Genomic DNA, 19526 nt, shown 5'->3' with positions numbered 1-19526 from the left:
ATTCATTGACATGTCCCAGCTCATGTGACACTGTCACATGAGGGGGCATGTTTTGAAATTTTTTCCTTTCTTTGTTTAAATTCAAAATTTTAAACTAATCTCCCTGAGGCACAGGGGTACAGATTCCTGCACTCTTCCTCGCGCATGCCCGTGAAAGAGCGCAGGCCCCGACTCAGGGAACTCCCACCCACACAGGGAATGCTCAACGCTTCCGGGCGCATATCATGCTGGGCAGGCCTTAGTTGTCCCACCCATGTAAAATGGCGGCGCAGACCCAATTGGGGGCGCCGATCTTGAAAAATAGTGAAGACCACTGGTTTAGAGGGTTAACATGATAAATGAATGTAGTAAGTAGGGTGCATTAGAGGACTTAAGAACTCTAGAGGAAGCAAATTACCAGAATAAATCATTGCAATGGTTTGAATTTACTGCATGATTCTAAAATATTTGTTTCCTTCCTGGATCCCTGGTATTCAGCAAGTTGGCTAAGTAACAAAGGACTAATTCAAAACATAGGGCAGAATTTTTCGTTTGGCATGCAGGGGGTGGGCCCCGCACGTCCGCGTGTAAAATAACGCGTGGTGACGTCGGGCGAGCGCCCTGACGTCACCACATGCCATCGCAGTATTTTGTAGGGCGCGTGTGCAATGAATTCTGACGTGTGCCCGCCATTAATTAATGGGCCGCTTGAGGCCCTTTAGTGTTCAATTGGCACCGATTTTTCGGCACCCATGCGATCTTAGGATCGGCGCATGGGTGCAACAGGCAGGCGGGTAGGAGACATTTCTATTAACCTCATCCACGGGCAGGATAAAAGGGCTCAGTGGGGTCATGAATCTGCTCTGTGAAGTATTTATTGTTGAATGTTTTTGAAACTTGCCTGTGTGATCTGCAGTATTTCAAAACATATCCCAGATGCTTTTCCTGGACTCTTAACCTTCAGGTCAGCACTCTGCAGTGAGGAATCTTTTCCGGGCTTGCATGGTTCCAGGAAGGCTTCCCTTAGCCTGGGAATGGGAGATGAACTGTCCACTGGAGGCAGGTCCTCTGAGGGGAAGGGAGGGCTAGAAGGGGGAGGTGGCCAGGACTGCACGTTTAGCCTCCAGGGGAGCCACTTTTGGGAGAAGAGATGCAGGCACAAGGGGTACAGGGCCAACAGGAGGTCCAAGGCAGAAAGGGCCGCAGAACATGCCACTATTCTGCTGCTAGGGTATACAGGTGGCGAAGCAGCTACCTCAATACATCTGAGGTGCACTGCCGAAGGAGGCTCCATCTCTCAAGGGAGACTGTCAACTATATCTGTCAGATGATTGGGCTTGAGATATCCTAACTCTGTGGACAGGCACCCCATGCGAGTGGCTCTGAATGTCACAGCTGCCCTCAACTTCTATTCCTCTGGCTGCTTCCAGGGGTTGGTGGATGATCTTTGCGGTGTCTCCCAATCAGCTGTCCACTCTTGTGTCAAGCAGATTACAGACGCTCTGTTCAGATGGGCATTGATTTTCATCCACTACCGCTGCGAACAGGCAAGCCAGACACAGCGAGCCAGAGGCTTCATGTCCATTGCTGGCATCCCCCGCGTCCCGGGTGCAATAGACTGCACACATGTGGCCATCAAGGCGCCAGCAGGTGGGCCCGGTGCCTTTGTCAACAGGAAGGGCTTCCACTCCATGAATGTGCAGATAGTGTGTGATCACAGGATGCTGATTCTACAAGTCTGTGCAAGGTACCCAGGCAGCTCCAACGATGCCTACATCCTCAGACGCTCCCAGGTGCCAGGGCTCTTCAGTGCCCCAGCCTGGCTTTATGGATGGCTGCTGGGTGACAAGGGCTATCCCCTCAGAAGGTGGCTCATGATGCCTCTCTGCCACCCAAGAACAGAAGCTGAGCACCGGTACAATAGGAGCCACACCTCCACAAGGGCTGTGATGGAGAGAGCCATTGGTCTTCTCAAGATGTGCTTCAGGTGCCTGGACCGCTCAGGGGGCGCACTCCAGTACTCCCCAGATCGTGTCTCTGTGATAGAGGTTGCATGCTGCACTCTGCACAATCTTGTGCTGGAAAGGGGGGGAGATGCAGTGGATATGAAGACGTCGACGCAGTGGCTGCGGCTGCACATGATGAGTCCAGCAGTGAGTCCGAGGATGGGCACACACAGGGAAATGCTGAGGGGGCAGACACTGACCCGGGCATACTCCAGGGAGGCAGCGACACCCGGGAGGCTTTAATCCAATGAACCTTCAGCTAACACATCACAGATGGACCTCCAGGACAAGCCTGGGCTGCCGCCTTGATACTCAACACATAAGTGCAAAATCTGCCAGGTCAGCAGCACTAACTAAGGGTCTTGTACATAAAGCTGAATGTCCAACAAATCACTGATTACACTTTTGTCAACCATACACAGGCAGAAGAAACAAGGCACCCTCAGCCTTGGTCACACTTCTGCATTTAATGTGTGAAGCAAAAGAACTTATCACAAAGAGAAAACAATAGTATTAACAATCAAAAAGAAATAATAAGGACCTCATCTCGGGCCAACACAAAAGCGCCAGTGAAAAACCCATGGTGTGCCTAAGGTGCCTTATGTTTATGTTTCCAGGTACTATGTCTTGGTGCTGCCCCATCGCTCGGAGTGGCATCTGAGACAGCCTGCTGACTCTGCTGTCCTGTTGGCCTTGATGACCTTGGTGGTCGTCCTCTGGCCCGTGGAGCCTGTGCTGGCCCCACCTGGGAGGAGGCTGCCAGTTCCACAGCTGGCATCTCCCCAGTCGTCGCAGCCTCACCAGATGCTACAGTCACTGGGAGAGGGGCGGAGGAGCTGCAGCCCTTATCTGGAGTGCCTTGAGAGGAGCCCGCAGAGATGACAGGCAGCTGTTGCGCTGACGTAAGGTCTCTTCGGCCCTCCCTGCTCACCATGATTGGATGGGCAACGAGCTGGGAAGCTTGATGCCCACACCATCTCCCACACTGGCAGTGACCAGCTGAGCTCATTGCCAATGTGAGGGCTTGCTGGTTACAGCACATTCCCAGGAAGCCCTGGTGGGTCTCCTGGAGTAGCCTCTCCATGAGAGTCGCCACTGTCTCCATGAAGGACGCATGGCGCTCAGACATGTGGCTCATTGCTTCGGTGATGGTCCGTGCAGACTCCTCCGCCATGGAGACCAGGCATAGCCTCATGTATCTCACCCAGATGCTCCTGCACACCCGGCCTCTTTTTCTGCACCTGCTGCATCGTGGACAACTCCAGAGATGCATCATCTGGCACCGACTGAGCATGTGCCTGGTCCCCTGCAGTCCTCCGACTGCTGGCGCCATGGGCACTCTCTGTTTCTGCCAGCTCCTCCAGTGACTGTAAAGTGCCCTCACCACTGTGCCCCGGGACACTAGCCATTGTTCTAATTCCTACAGAGGTGCTAGTATCTGCGCTGCTCCCTGCCTCACAGAGATGGTGTGACACTGGTGAGACTTCAGGCCCCTCAGGTGTGAGAAGGGGCATCTGCTGCTCCTCCTCCCAGCCATGCTCTGATAATGCTGAAAGGAAGAAAAAGGGCAAGGACAAGGGGCGCAGGGTCAACAGGAGGACCAAGGCAGAAAGGGCCGCAGAACATGCAACTATTTTGCTGCCAGGGTATACAGGCAGCAAAGCAGCACCTCAATATGTCTGAGGTGCAATGCCAAAGGAGGCTTCGTCTCTCAAGGGAGACAGTCAACTATATCTGTCAGATGATCGGGACAAATTAGCAGGACAAATCAGTTAGCGCGCAGACAATGACAAAGTTCATCCCTGCCCCCCCGGCTCATTACGTGCTCAACCTTCCACAACCAATGGCCCAGGAATGTTGCAACAATAACTAATTTAACAATCTTCAGTGCTATGGCTGTTGGGGGGACAATGCTGACTTCACTGGTGGGCATAAATACTTGGCCAAGGCACCCCAGCCTCACCAACACCAATAGACCTGGGTGCACCTGGCACCTCTCCAGCTCAAGGGCCTCCTGCTCAAAGTGGCTTAGTGTGGAGAGCTGAGCCTGGCCGCCTCCAGTCCTCACACCCTCGGCCGCGTTCTGCGCATTCTTCTCCTCAAAAAGAGAGAAGAGCATTGATTAGGGCAAATTGCACATGAACTCTGTTCATGTATAGCACATCCCAACCAGAGTAGGGCATATCAGGCCTCCAGTGCCTTCTTATCCCGCTGCAGCCGATCAGCCAGACAAAGATGCTAGGCCTGCTCCACACCACACCCCCATCTCCCCCTTGGACACATGCTGCCTATGTCACATTAGGAACAACACAATATTTCCTTCCATAGCAAGGAGGTACAAGCACGTGCAGCATAGAGGGCAGCAGAAGGTTCGTTCCTATGCTACCTTGAAGCTCCCCTTCCACCATCTCATCACCATGACTAGGACATGTCCTGGGGTTCTGAGTCTGCACCTAGGTGCAGCTCCTCCAGGTTGCCCCCACGCCAGTCATGTGGGACTCAGATCAACACATGCTGTGGGGGAAAATTCATCTTCTCATGACCCACTCAGGCTGACCTCAGCATGGGCACTATCTGCTTGCCCACCCAGCAAAGGAAAAATGCCATCAATGATTCAATGCAGTCATGACACTGAGACTTTGGAGGTGGGACTGTAGAGGGTAAGGCCGCCTGCTGGGTTAAATACTCAATGCCAACATGGTACTCACCCTTCCAGAGCGCAACAAATCATTGAAGCGCTTGTGACACTGGATCTAGGTGTGTCGCACCACTTCACGGGAGCTCAACACCTCCACCACCTCCTCCCAGGCACGTTTCGTCATGTGGGGGGGGCCTCCTCCTCCAATCCTGGGGGACCAACATCTCCTGCTGTGCTGCCACCTCCTCGAGGAGGGCAGCAAGGCAATCATCAGAAAAACGAGGGGCGCACTGGACTACCCTCCAGCCTGGCCTGCTCTGTTGACCTATCCTCCAACCTGGCCTACTACCCAAACCCCTCTGCTGCGGCCTAGCACTGGACATTGTGAGTAACCTACAGGAGGCTGCCAGGCCTTCTTTTAAACAGACAGCTGGGTCGCCATTGGGCCCGGCATTCTGTGCACTCCTGCTGCCGTCTGCACACTCCTGCTATCCTTGGAAGTTGGGGAATACGCTGGGTGGGCCTTAATTGGCCCACCAGCATAAAATGGTGGCATGGGTACGATCGCGAGTGGCAATCGGGTCCGCACCCGCCTGCGCCCGTTCCGTCTTCACCGCCCCCCCCCCCCGCCAGATGGAAAATTCTGCACATAAGAATTGACAACTAAAATCAAAATAATCGTTCTAATAACTTTTGATAGATTTGGGTGAAATTTCAAATGTTTTATTCTACACGGAAAAGAGATTTTTTTTCATAAGAGTATGTGTTATTCATTGGGTTAATTGTCATTTCAAGCTTATTTCTGAATCATCACACTCCAGAGTTGTTTAAAATTAGATTTTTCTCACGCCCAATCATTAAAGGGTAGATTTTCTGAAGTTGTGCTCTTGGTATAAAATCTCTGCACCAACAGAGCAAGTTCATAAAATCTGTGATTTGAAGACTCCTCTGTAAAATTTATAATTTTCTTATACTCAATAATGTAAGTAGACAGGAAAGATTTATATTTACTTGGCGCGTGACATATAGCAAACCAGCAAGGTCCTTTCTCGGCTGAAGTGAAAATAGAGATGTACGAAAGGGTAGAATAAGAATTCGAAGAGTACAGAAGGGAATGAAGGTGGAGGAAGATATAGAGACAGGGTGAGTCCATGCTGTACATGATTTGAAAATGTGGATGAGCATTTTAAATTCAATGCTGTGGGTAATAAGGAGCTACTGTAGGTCAGCAAAGACAGGAATGATGGGCCAACAAGGTGTAGTACAATATTTGATATGAGCTACATGTTGACCAGCTCTGCATAGAAATAAGCCAATTTTCTGAGGTCTGAAACAAGGGCCCATTTGATGCCCACAGGTCAGAGATGCAATTTAAATGAGGTCCATATCTACCTCTGGCCTTGCGTGGGCACACCACTGATATTGCACGCATTATGGGCCCAAATCGAAATCTCCCCTCCTGTCATAGGCCTGAATTTTCACCTAGTCGTGTGGGCCCAGTGCCTGAGCCCCAATTCCAGAAGCCCCACCCCAAACATTTTTCCCAGTGGGTGAATTGGGGCAGGACATATTTTGCCATCCAGGCATATTTAAAATTGAAGCTGCCTTCACTCAGAAGCAATTTGGATCACCCAGCATTCTGAAACATGACTCGTTGGCTTCAGCCTTTTGAGGAAAAGGTCTAGGAAAGCAGTGAGGAATGAAGGGGGTGATGAGTCTTGGGGGGTTGCTCCCGATGTGTGGAGGGCACCACCCCAAATAATGTATCCCCCTTCCTTCCTGTACTTTGTTATGCTGGCCTCAAAAAGTATACTGCGCACTCCCACCTACTTGCCCATGTCAACCGTATTATGGCATGGACTGCATAATATCCCAGTCAACTGGCTTTGTAATAAGCTCAAATGACCTTTAACTATTTCTTCAAATATGGTAGGCAGGCTGCTGATTTCAGTACCCGGGTACAATTATGGGGGAACAGCTCGGGGGTGGGCAGGAAATTGCTGGGATGGGAACCCCTCATTATTTTATGTGAACCCCTCCCCACCGACTAAAAGTTGCCTTGGTGGGGGTTTTAAAACTAGCCCATTGATGTGCATAAAAATGGATAAGATCCGTGGAACTCTCAAGCTGGCAAGTCATTTAAATTCCCCCCTCTTGTTGAATTAAAACACAGGAAACACAATGCACCTTCATTATTAGAAATATATTAAATTTCCATCTCGAGGTAATCTTTTTAATAAAGAAAATATTCTTTAATTTCATCATATACTCCTTATGCTACTTTCTTAATGAAGCTTTAGCAAAACCTTTAAGAGAAGCATAAAATCTCAGAAAGTGTGCATTTTAAAACTAATGTTCTTAAGATTTCATTAGCAGATTGTAAATTATAATAATAAATAAAAGATATTTCATGTGTTTGTGATGGATGGAAAAAATGTAGCCATTAGGGGCAGAATTCAGGAAATACCTTCTGCTTCTAGAGGTTTCAATCAACTAAAAGGCACCAAACAATTTCACAATAGTGAACATAAAACCGTGATAGATCCAAGAATCATACACCTGACATGTTGACAAGCCACATTATAAGGTTAATTCCGTACCACTAATACAATACCTTATATGATGTAGATGTAATATATGACAATGGGGTAGATGTTCCACAGTGTGTAAAATTCAAGAAAATGTTTTTTTTTTAGCAAAAGCTTCCTGATAAACCAGAGTTTAGTAAAATAAAACAAATCCCTTCAACAATGCACACAGAGAAAAATAGCCTAATGTAACCAGAGCAACTGAAATAAAAATGTATAGAAACAATACAAGATAGTATTTATAAAGTCATTCTCTAAAGAGAATAGATATTGCTGTAAAATCCAATATTATCACTTACAACATGTAGAAAGTTTTAGTGAATTACAAAACAGTAGGAGGAGTACGTACAATTTATGGATTCAACTTGAAATCTTGTCACCAAATTGTACAGTCCCTGAACCTTTATTTTGTAGTCAATATACATATATTTATATCTATTTCTATGTATTCTTGACAAAATTTAAATCATTTGATGATATTATTAATTTTTAGTGAGAGAGGAACATTAACTCCCCTAATTCATAGAGTAAATTCCATTGTGCAATTATCACTTTTTAAAAAATACAAAGATTTCATTCTGAACAGCTGATTACTTCAGTTACATCAATGTGTTTGTTTAGAAACTCAGTAACTTCAAATTTTCAACTGTAAAAATATATCTATCCAAAAATCGTACAAAAATAGGTAAACAGGCAACAACAGATGTCACACTGGTGAGATGAAAGGTTTTGCTGTTGTCAGTAGCAACAGAATCCCCACCAAACATGTGATTCATGGTCATTTCAAAAGTGGAAAGAAACTGACTTTAACAAAAAATTAGATAAACAAATTGAATTTAATCCACTTATTACTTAATTGTCTTGTCTATAGCTATCATGATAAATAAAGCACAGGGGACAGACCGCAAGATAAGATAAAATAAGATTGAGAAGGGGTTCAGGCTGTAGATAAAGTGAGATTAGCCAAATTGTTGAGCAGTTCCAATGCAATTTAATATCACTGCCATCCTGGTAGTTGTGGGAATCACATTGGATGAAGCTGTTTTGGACCAGCTACAGGTTTGAAGTGCAAGGGCATTGTGTGATCCATAAACAATCATTTGAAGGGAGCATTTCTCATGACAGGTGCAACTGCTGCCCTTGCAACCCAATTTTATGCCAAAGCCAGTAAACGACAGCTGAACAGACAGCATCTCCAGCCCAAAAAGTAGAATAAAGACATATTTTTGTTGAAGACGAATGATAGGTTGTCATAGAGCCATTTGCTTGACAAGAACAAAGCTTGCATTTATAGTCTGCAGTGTTGAAAAACAATTTCAAGGTTCTTCACATAAGCATAAAAAATGATGCTGAGTCAGCCTGTTATAATAAGAGGAGTGACTGAAACCATGGTGGAAGTGATGGTTTTTAAGGAGCATTGTATAGAAAAGGGAAGTGCAGAAGGAAAGGGGAAGGCATTTAGGGAAGGAATTCAAGGGAGTTGAGCTTATAAGTGACTGAAAACATGACCACAATGGCGGTGAAAAGGATCCACGACAGGAGTCAGATGAATAGAGAGGTCCAGGAAAGAAGTGTAGCACTCCAGGTTTATAGAGGTAGGAGGGTTGAGGCCATGTAGAGATTTAAACACTAGGATAAGGATATTAATATTCTGCCATCACAGGTTCAGGGAGAGAGAGGATGCCTCCATCATGAGGTTCCCTCTCAATAAGTTTAAAAAAATCTGAAATAAAAATGGTCACAAATGCTGGGCTACCATGGTGGAGGGTAGACTGTGAAATGGGGTATGGTTTCCACAAACCAGCACGCTGGCAGGTGGCGCAAAATTATACACACACCTACCTGTGTTTTTGCTCCCATATCAGGGTGAAAATTCTGCCACATCTCTTCAGTTTATGTTCCAAAAGGATGAGGAGAAGGAGAGGGTCTAGGATGGATCCTTTGGAGCTTCATGAAGTGACACTGCAGTGGTGGATAGAGAAACCATACAGGATGACAATATGTGTTTTAAATCATTTTCACAGATAATTCCAAGTAACAGGTTGTTTTGAATAGGGCAGTCATTTGTTTTCATTAAAAGGTTGGTTTTGCTCTCGTACATTAATGCAAGTAATGTATAACCTATCCAGACAGCAGAATTATGTATTATAAAATGATGACTGACTTTGCATTCTGTATTTAAGCAATAAAAGGGACAGTAGCAACATGGATAAAAAATTGGCTGAGTGACAGGGAACAGAGAGTAATGGTTAACGGTTATTTTTCGGCTGGAGGAAAGTTTGTAGTTGTCCAGGGGTCGGTATTGAGACTTTCGCTTTTCCTGATATGTTAGTGATCTAGATCTTGGAGTACAGGGAATAATTTCAAAAGTTGCAGATGATACAAAACTTGGAAGCATTGTAAACTGTGAGGAGGACAATGTAGAACATCAAAAGAACGTAGACATGTTGGTGGACTGAGTGTAAAGGTGGCAGATGAAGTTCAATGCAGAGAAATGTGGGGTGATACATTTTGGCAGGAAGAACATGGAGAGGCAATATAAAACAAAGGGTGCCACTCTGAAGTGGGTGCAGGAGCTGAAGGACCTGGGCATATATGTGCATAAGTCATTAAAGGTGGCAGGATAGGTTGAGAGAGCAGTTAATAAAGCATACAGTTTCCTAGGCATTTTTAATAGGGGCATAGATTACAAGAGCAAGGGGTTTATGTTGAACTTGTACCAAACACTAGTTAGACTTCAGCTGGAGTATTGCGTGCAGTTCTGGGGGCCACACTGGATGTGAAGGCGTTGGAGAGAGTGTAGAAGTGGTTTGTGAGAATGGCTCCAGGGATGAGGAACTCCAGTTATGAAGATAGATTGGAGAAGTTGGGATTCTTTTCCTTTGAGAAAAGAAGGCTGAGAGGAGATTTGATAGAAGTATTCAAAATCATGAGGGGTCTGGACTGAGTAGACAGAGAGAAACTGTTCCCACTCATGAAAGGATCGAGAAACCAGGGCACAGGTTTAAAATAAATTGCAAAAGAAGCAAAGGTGATATGAGAAAAAACATTTTCACGCAGTGAGTGGTTAACAACTGGAATGCACTGCCTGAGAGTGTGGTGGAGGCAGGTTCAATTGAGGCATTCAAGAACGAATTAGATGATTATTTGAAGCAAAGCAATCTGTATGGTTATGGGGAGAAGGCAGGAAAATGTCACTAGATGAAATGCTCATTCATAAAGCTGGTGCAGACATGATGGGGCAAATGGTTTCCTTCTGTTCTGTAGTAATTCTATAATTCTGTGATTTAATAATATAATAATAAATTGAGGACTAATATTTAATTAACATCAGTGGCATCAAATAATAGACATGGCAAATATTCAGAAAGTACGTGATCTGTTGCTTAAAACTGCAAAGAAAGGTTTAAGCCTCGATTGTGAAGACAGAACATACAATATTTGGCCATTGACCCTGCTTTCGCTTGTCAGACAGGAATAGGGAAATGTGATCTGCAGATCTATGTGAGTGGCAGCAGACTGCCTCAGATGATTTTAATCACAGGGAGTTATTAGCATGTCATTTGCTGTCTTCACAATCAAAATGAGAGTGAAGATGACATGTAACTGCTGCCCAGTGATTGAAATTTGGTGTCAAGAGGCTATCGCTGAGAACCCAGCAAAAGGTAAGTGTTCTGGGAAGAGAATCCTTGTTGGAGGAGCAGGAAGAAAGCCAGGGCTGATTTGCCCCAGTGTTTCCTTATGGGGGCCGAGAAAACATTCCTTCCCCTCTTGGCCCACAAATAAACTAAAAACATTTTACTTTGTTGGCCCTCTACTGGCCCTGGTAATGGTTCCCAGCAGGTTTTGCCAGGCATGGAAGCCACCACTGGGACCTTGTTCAGGCCTCAAGTTAAAGTGGCAGTCTGAATGGGGCTTATATGATGTCATCAGTGCCTGGTCTGCATAATTGACGTTAATAGTCTGAAATTGATAACTGCGGTCAGCCAAATTGAAGTGGACAAGGAATTATAAATCCCCCGCTCCATTCTAACTACTTCCCTGGCCCAGGTGGGTGTTAAATCTGAGCCCATTGCTGGTTATTTGATAAGCAGATAGGAGTTCAAAGTGCCTGTAATAAATAGCAAAACATTTGTCCATTTTCAACTAGTCAAATCACAGAGGAACTTTGTTAGAGGCTGCAGAGCTGGATCGCAAGTCAGCTCATTCACTTTGTATAAAAAGTCATCACTGCAGGAAGTTTAGAGCTCAAATGTCAAGAAAGGTTATAAATACGAAACAAAGCATTGCTAATCTACTCAAAATAGATGGAATTTTACAGCACTTGTAAATCATTTAAAGTTATTTTCTTTAAACCATAAGGTAAGTCAAATCATGTCTCTCCAATTAAAATATCAGATTGGCTATACAATCTGTTTCAGGACACTTTCTCCTTAATTTCTCATAAAGATTATCCTTTCTAATATTTTTCTAAAGTGGCAATGGCAGGGGAAAGACAATGTGAAGTTTCTTTAAAATAAAATCGTTTATCTTGGAAAGCAATTACACTTTCCAGTTCAAGTCAATTTAAGATGAGAATCTGATGCTCAGAATTTCACTGCTGCTGTTTCAAAAGCATGATGAATTTTCACATAAGCAGGAATGATGTAAAGGCTGTAGAGTTCTTTTTGGCTAAACAAAATAACTAATTGAAAGTATTTTATTTTGGAGAGAGAAATCAGTTGAATTCCATAGATATTGTTAGTGATCTATGATATTTATCAAAAGCATGTTTTAGAGTTCAATCTCAAAACCATTTCTCCAAACTGGAGCATGATCTATATTTTTGATGTTGTTTTATATTCTCACACACATTACATGCATGTTCATCCAGAAATGAGCCATCCTTACTGTGTGGTATTTCCTTCATTTGAAGTATTGAATGTACAAGTTTTATTTCCATCTAGCCTCTGCAGGTAATCCGCAAGCTCTTTGGCTGAGTGGAAATCATCCACATGAATGAAAGAATCAGCCGAAATGGAATTTTCATAGTTTTTTCTAGATGGCCCCAAGACCATAGGTACGGTGCCAGCACGCAAAGGATTGTAGAGCTTTTCAGTTATGTAATCTTTTGAATTCTCAAAGGCAAGGTAGAACTTACAAGTGGATATGGTAGACATCAATTTATTATCATTCAGCCTTGGCCCAAAGGCTTGACCATATGTCTTGATTTTAATGTATTTGCGGAATTCATTGTAGTACTTCACTCTGGCATGATTAGTGTTCCAGTGGCTTACAGTCCAACACACCAGATTGCTTTTACTAGGCAATTCAAAAGCTAATGGAACTTTGTTCATTATCAGAGATCCATAAGGCACTTGGATATCTGAATCCCGCTGTGTCAAGGTCATGTTGAAGAATTGGTTGAGTCCAGTTTGTTTTTGGAGAGTGGATAGGTGGCTCCAAATTCATCCAAACCCATTTTTGAAAAGTTAGCTGGGGCTGTGTGGGCAGATTAGACAAGTCTCCACTTATGTCTCAGTGGTGGAAAAGGACAGCGTGGGATTTGTTATAGAGGTTCCTATCCGCAGTCATGTGACATTTATGGGTGTTAAACTTTGATTCACAAGAATTCAGCTCAAATCTATGACCGAAAGGCCAAAGCCAAATGAGCACAATAGTTTCATTGTCTTCAGCACTTGTCACAAAAGGGTTTTTCACACCGAGTGCTGATGTGGCAGATTCCAATGGAGCATAAATCCAGATGTTAGATGGTTTGACATACAACAACAAGCTGGCTAAAAAACAGCCCAAAATGGTGAAGGAAATGAACAGGGTGCGGAAAATCCGTATACTAGGTGCTGGTGTCGTAATGTCTCCTGTAAGGGAAAAGGTGAAGACTATTAGGATCCTGGGAGCATATCTCCTTTTCCAATGAAACTGCATCAAGACCCAGAACATTTGAACACAGCTTCCCTAATGGAATGAGGAATGTTTACATTGGAGATATAAGAGAGAAGGTAACGAAAGTGGAAGAGGAACAACCTTAAAATGAGAGTTAAATTGAGGAAAGAAGTGACCAAACAGAATAAAGAAAACAGATGGTGGAAAGCCATAATCAAATGGCGACAACAAAGAATATGATAATTTTGTTAAAATTAAAATATACTAAGCAATAAAAGGAAAGAAAGATTTGCATTTATATCGCACCTTTCATAGAGCAATTGGGCAGAATTTAATGTAGGTGACAGGTTCCTGCCCGTCAACTGGTTAGCAGTGGACCTTCCCTGAGATCAAGGAGCCTGGGACAGAAATTCTGCCCCCTGAGAGCTCACGGCCAATCTGAAGCCATCAGCTTGGCAGTGCCATTAGTTAATGTGCAATGAGGCAGGTTCAAATAATGACCTAAAAAGTTTCAGTGATCAGAACATGATTGAATTTTACACTGAATTTGAGTGAGAGAGAAGTAGATTGAAGACTAGTGCTTTAGTTTTAAATAAAGGTCATTGTAATGGTATGAATGGCTAAAGTGAATTGGGAATTTTGGTTAAGGGATAGGTGAGTAGAGATGCAGTGGCAGACATTTAAGGACACACTTCATAACACTCAGCAATGCATTGCAGTGAGAAAGAAATACTATAGGAGAAGGATGCGTCATCATAGCTAACCACGGAAGATAGAGATAGCATGAAATTGAAAGAAAAGGCTTACAACTTCGCGAAGATTAGTGGCAGGTCAAAGGATTGGATAGAATAAAAACAAAGCAAAGAATCACCAAAAAAGTAATAATTCGGGAGAAATTAGAGAATGAGAGAAAGCTAGCTGGAAATATATAATCAGATAGCAAGAGTTTCTACAGGTATTTAACAAGAAAAAGACCTGAATTTTTCACCCTCGGCCGTGATCGGCCCCATCATCACGATTTAATGCTGGTTGGCCAATTAAAGGCCAGCCATAGTGAAACACGTGCTGAGAAAGGCTCAGCATTGCTGGTGGGGGCAGAAAGAGGGCAGGCGCTGATGTCACCGCGGGTGCTGGTGAACACTTCCGCTGAGCTCCCTGCAGGCAGGCAGCTGCCCCAGGGAATGGCAGACCTCCACAGAATAAATGAAACAACAAAAATGCTGCAAAACATGTCCATGCAGTGCAAACAAGCACCTGAAAGCATACCTCATAAATAAACAGTCCCAAGATATCTCTTTTATTTTATTTCCCCACGGAGATTTCATCCTGCCCTGGATCGAGGTAGCATCTGTGGAGTGAGAAACAGAGTTAATGTTTCAAGTCTGTATGACTCTTCAGAGCTCTGAAGAGTCATACGAACTGTAAGTGTTGACTTGGTATCTCTCTTCACAGCTGTTGCCAGAACTGATGAGTTTTTCTAGCATTTTTGTTTTATTTTAGATAGATTCTTGACTGACAAGGGATGAAGGTTTCAGGGGTTAGACAGGAGTAGAGGCCACAATCAGGTCAGCCATTATCTTAATAAATGGTGGAGCAGGCTCGAGAAGTCGAATTGCATACTCCTGCTCCTAATTCTCATGTTCTTATGTTGCCAACAATTCACCCACATGAGGCCCAGGTCATTGTTGGGTAGGTTCCGGTGTTTTAGCTGCACTGGACTAGGGGCCCAGCTAGTTCTGGAGCACGAGTCTTCAGTACTACTCAAAGGATGTTGTCAGGACCCATAGCCTTTGGTGGTGTCAAACTGTAGGAAAAGGTGTACAATGCTGTGCAGAATAGTGGTAGGTCAGAGTATTGGGAAAGTTTTGGAAATCAGCAAATGATGAATAAAGAAATAATGAATAAAGAATTAATAATTGAATTATGAGAGAAAGCTAAGAAGAGATATAAAAACAGACAGTAAAGGCTTTTACAAGTATATAAAAAGGAAAGGAGTTGGTTCCTGTGAGTGTGAAACTAGAGAAGTAGTAATGGAAAAAAAGGAAATGGCTGAGGCTTTGAGATGTTATATCCATCTTCACAGCAGGATACACAAAAAGCATCGCAAGAATAGTAGAAAATCAAGTGGAAAAGAAGAAGGAACTTAAAGCATTCAGTATCAGTAGAGAAAAAGTAATGGGAATGGTAATTGTACTTAAAGCTGACAAGTGCCTGAGACCTGATAGCCTGCATCTTAGGGCCTTAAAAGAAGTGGCTGCAGCGATAGTAGATGCATTGTTTGTAATCTTCCAAAACGTCCCAGATTCTGGAACGGTCCCAGCGGATTGGGAAACTACAATGGTAACACCTCTGTTGAAGAAAGGAGGGAGGCAAAAAGAAGGAAACTATAGGCTGGTTAGCCTAATATCTGTCATTGGCAAAAAGCTAGAATCCATTGAGCAGAATTTAGTCCTTGTAGGGCGGGCTTGACAGGGATGGGTGGGGAGTCGGGAAGCGATCAAGGCCGGAAGGCCATTTCATTCTGGCAGGCCAATTAAGGCAGGTCCAGCATGAAATACGAATGGCAGCGCTTATCACTGCCTGTGCGGGGGTGGGGGTGGGCACAGAGCTGTCATGGGGAGATGAAAAGACAATTGAAAAATGTTATAAAACACATCCCCTCTTACAGCAGGGACATGTTACTAATTCAATTTTAAATTTTTTTAAAAATTTTGCTTTTGGAAACTTCATCTCACCCATGGATGAGGCGTCCTCAAAAGTGCAAAGGTTGCTTGGGCTTTTTGATGCTCGCCAACTGTAAGGTTGGACAGGCAACGAAAAATGTAAGTTAACTAAGACTTTAATGGCCTTAACAGGCTTTTCAGTTGTTGGTGGGCATGATGCCGATTCCTGTGCATGCTTACCAATGGAAATATCACGTCATTTTATGCTCGAGCAGGTCGAGTGCGTGCCTGCCTGCCGAGGTAAAAACTTTGCCTATTATTAAAGAGGTAGTAACAGATATTTAGAAAATCATAATCCACCAGGCAGAGTACACATGGTTTTGTGAAAGGGAAATCATGTTTGACAAATTTATTAGAGTTCTTTGAGGGTGTAACAAGCAGGGTAGGTAAAGGGGAACCAGTAGTTGTGGTGTATCTGGATTTCCAAAAGGCATTCGACAACATGCCACATAAAAGGTTACTACACAAGATACAACTTATGGCATTGGGGATGATATATGAGCATGGGTAGAGGATTGGCCAACTAACATGAAACAGACATTTGGGATAAATGAGCCATTTTCAGGATGGTAAACAGTAACTCGTGGTATGCCACAGAGTTCAGTGCTGATGCCTCATTTATTTACAATCAATATTAATGACATAGTTGAAGGAATCAACTGTATTGTAGCCAGATTTGCTGACAATATGAAGATGATTAGGAAAGCACACTGCAAGGAAGACATGTAGAGTCTACAAAGGGATATGGATAGGTTGAGTGAGTGGGCAAGGATTTGGCAGAAGGAGTATAATGTAGGAAAATGTCATGTTGTCCACTTTGGCATGAAGAATAGAAAAGCAGAATATTATTTAATTTGAGAATGACTCCAGAGTTCTATGGTACCAAGGGATCTGGGTGTCCTTGTACATGAATCACAAAATTAGCATGAAGGTACAGGAAGTAATTAGAAGCAAATGGAATGTTGCCCTTTATTACAAAGGGGATGAAGTATACACATTGGAACATATTGCTACAATTGCACAGGGCATTGGTGAGACCACACCTCAAGTACTGTGTACATTTTTGGTCACCTTACTCAAAGAGAGACACACTTACATTGGAAGAAGTTCAGAGGAGGCTCACTAGACTAATCCATGGGATGACATGTTTGTCTTATGAGAAGAGTTTGAGCAGGTTGGGCCTATATTCATTGGAGTTTAGCAGAATGAGAGGTGATCTTATTTTAACATAGAAGCTCCTGAGAGGGCTTGACAGGATAGGTTCTGAGAGGATGTTTCCCGACATGGAGGGATCTAGAACAAGGGGGCACAGTTTCAAAATAGTAATGATGGTGATGTAAGATGGTGATAAGGAGGGATTTCTTCTCTCAGAGGGCTGTTAGTGTTTGGAATTCTCTTCCCCCGAGAACATTGGCGGTTTGGGCATTGAATATATTGTGATGGAACAGAACCTAACCCTGTATGTCTTTTATAAAAATATATCCTTATTCCTATTTCTTAAAGTAGACTTTACTGCTGGACCATGATCATTAAGATGGCTGACCCTCTGTCTGTGAATTATTATCTGTGAGCCTATAGAACAAATGGATTCACTTCTCAGTTTCAGGAATGTCACATTTCGTTATGTCTAATGAGTTTCTACCCGATCACCTGGGGACGGCACAGTCCAATTTCAAAGGGAGCTACTAGAAGGTCATTTGCATTTGACAAACCATGCTTGCTAGTGAAGTCTGTGAGATTATGAAGACAATGACTTCCCAAACACCAGACCCTCAACAAATAGCACCTTGTTCAACCCATAATGGCTGAGATGTTATCAACCTGGAACACAAAGCCAATTTCAAGACATTGGATAAATATCCTTTGTTGAAGACATTGTGGAGAGGTAGGGTTACATGTTCTAATACTCTGGCTTGCTGAACAGGTTAATATTGCCTTTCTGAGCTTTAAGCTCCAGTCTGTTGTTTAACATCTGACTGGCAGGCCACATCGAAGCAAGCCCTGGCCGGGCTTGACAACTGGCCCCATTTAACCTGCCTTTGCTGGATGTTTTGCACCATCGCCTACAGAACTGAGTCCATCTCTGCATGTCTACTTCATCTTGTGACATCAACTCCAGAAAAGCAGATTTTATAATGCTGGTTTTCAGCCCACCAACCTCCATGAATGCATTTCTCATTGGACTTTTATAATGGTCTCTGGAACTCACATGAACCAATATTTATTTTCTCTGTGGTCTCAGCGCTGTAAACCTTCTTTTCTCTATCCCTCTCTTTACTGGAGCATAGAGGGGGAAGCTGTGCAACCTCCTTTTTGCAGTTTTTGAATGTGTGCAATAAACTAACCTTCTGAGTTAACCCTGCCTCGAGTTTGCTGTGGAGTTATTGGTAGAAATTGAATCACACGAAAACCAAGGGGTTGGAAAATGTGCCACCGCTTAACAATTCAAAAAACCTTCTGCTTAAGGATGGGTGGTGAGATGAAAAACCAGTGCTGTTGAACTGACCCCCTGTGCGTAACAATATTCAAGGCTGAGTTAGACAGATTTTTGATTGACAAAGGGAAGATGGTGGTGTCATGGCAATGTTACTGGACTAGTAATCCAGAGGCCCAGGCTCATGCTTTAGAGACATGGGTTCGAGTTCCATCATGGCAGCTGGTGGAATTTAAATTCAATGAATAAATCTGGATTATAAAGCTAGTTTCAGTAATGGTGACCATGAAACTATCATCAATTGTTAGAAAAACATACCTGTTTCACTAATGTCGATTAGGGAAGGAAATCTGCTATCCTTACCTGGTCAGGCCTACATGTGACTGCAGACCCATATCCATGTGGTTGACTCTTAACTGCCACCTGAAATGGCCTAGCAAATCATTCAGTTCAAGGGCAATTTTAGATGGGCAACAAATGCTGACCTTTCCAGCAATGCCCATATCCCAGGAATAAAATTTTAAAAAGAGTCAAGGGTTGTATGAGACAAGCAGAAAAGTAGAGCTAAGACCATGATCAGAACAGCCATGATCTTATTGGATGGTAGAGCAGGCTTGAGGGGTCAAATGGCCTACTCCTGCTCTTATTTCTTATGTTTTTATTTTCTTTGCTGTATCCAATGCCTTGAGTTGTTTCTTGGTATCACATGAACTTAATTGAATTGGCTGAAGACTGGCTTCTATGATGTTGGGGAGCTCAGGTGGAAGCTAAGATGGATCATCCACTTGGCACTTCTGGCTGAGAAAGGTTGCAAGTAGTCCAGCCATGAGTTTTGCACTGACATGTTGGGCTGCCTCATCATTGAGGATGGGGATGTTTGTGAAGGCTCCTAAACTGTTCAAAATCTGTCCCAGTTAGCATTGTGGGTGTGCCACACAACAAGATGGCGGGTATCCTCAGTGTGAAAATGGGACTCTGTTGCCACAAGGACTGTGCAATGGTCATTTCTACCAGTATAATCATGGACAGATACATCTGTGACAGGCTGATTGGTGAGGATCAGGTAAATTCAGGTTTTCCCTCTTGTGAGTTTCACGTGACAGACATGTTCTTCAGGATTCAACCAGCTTGGTCAGTAGTTCTGTTTTCAAGGTCCAGCAGAAGGGGTATACATGGTCCAAAATCTGAGGACCCGGGCAGTAGGGGGGCCCAGGTTCAGTGCTATAAATGGAGCTCTTGTCATTCAGCCAGAGATTCAGACCTGTTGAGAGTTCC

General features: G+C 43.8%; 1 pseudogene; it reads right to left on the bottom strand.

The window, feature by feature from the left end:
- Positions 1-11997: 11997 nt before the first annotated feature.
- Positions 11998-17996, bottom strand: LOC121277769 (annotated as a pseudogene).
- Between the last annotated feature and the right edge of the window lie 1530 nt (positions 17997-19526).

This window comes from Carcharodon carcharias, chromosome 5, assembly GCF_017639515.1.
Source record: "Carcharodon carcharias isolate sCarCar2 chromosome 5, sCarCar2.pri, whole genome shotgun sequence".
NCBI lineage: Eukaryota > Metazoa > Chordata > Chondrichthyes > Lamniformes > Lamnidae > Carcharodon > Carcharodon carcharias.
Note: the sequence above shows the minus strand (reverse complement) of the source record. Positions and strands in the feature narration are given on the sequence as shown.